Below are 804 nucleotides of genomic sequence, written 5' to 3'. Positions count from 1 at the left end.
GCTGAGGTGCTTCATCCTTCCTGGGGGTCTTCCTGGACCACCCAGAAGGTAAGGGGGATGCAGGTGGGCTGGAAATTCTGGTCTTACAAGTGCTGTAGGGGCAAGATGTAGGTCTTGTAGATGGTAGGGCATGGTTGGACCATGCTGTGGTGGAAAGAACCGGGTGAATACCCCATAAGGGATCTCTTCCTACAGCTCTGAGCATGGTTTAGGCGCAGAATCCTCTTTCCTGGCTTTGCTCAGGTGGCTGTGATCTCACCAAGACCCTGACAGCACTTTGAGCTTGTCCCAGCTTGCTCCTTTTCTGGACAAAGAGGATCATAGGGCCATTTAGGTTGGAGAAGACCCTTAAGGTGAAGTCCAACCAGACAGTAACCCAGCTCTGTGGTGTTCACCACTAAACCCCAAGTGCCATGTCCCCAAGTGCCACATCTACATGTTTTTTGAACGCTTCTGGGGATGGTGACTCCACCACTGCCCTGGGCAGCCTGTGCCAGTGGAGAAATTCAGGGGGAAACTGAGGCAGGTCTGTGCTGTGTCCCAAAGCCGCCCTTCAAAGCCGTGGAAACCACTGCCTTTCTTCTTTTTCTCCAGCTGGAGCCCGTGTGGGACCATCCAGCTACTCTAGGGCCACATCCTGTCCTAAACAGACCTGTTTGCTCTCTAGCCCCCAAATCTGGGCTCTCCTACCTCGGGGAAGTGGGCATGGCCCTCGGTGGGCAGCGAGTGATAAGCGGACTCCGGTGTGCTGAGTGAGCGGCAGGAAATTCCCAGATCTGGGGACGCTGGGGCTGCTCCTGCTGC

This window comes from Manacus vitellinus, unplaced genomic scaffold, assembly GCF_001715985.3.
Source record: "Manacus vitellinus isolate BGI_N305 unplaced genomic scaffold, ASM171598v3 scaffold_53_pilon, whole genome shotgun sequence".
Classification (NCBI taxonomy): Eukaryota; Metazoa; Chordata; class Aves; order Passeriformes; family Pipridae; genus Manacus; species Manacus vitellinus.
Note: the sequence above shows the minus strand (reverse complement) of the source record.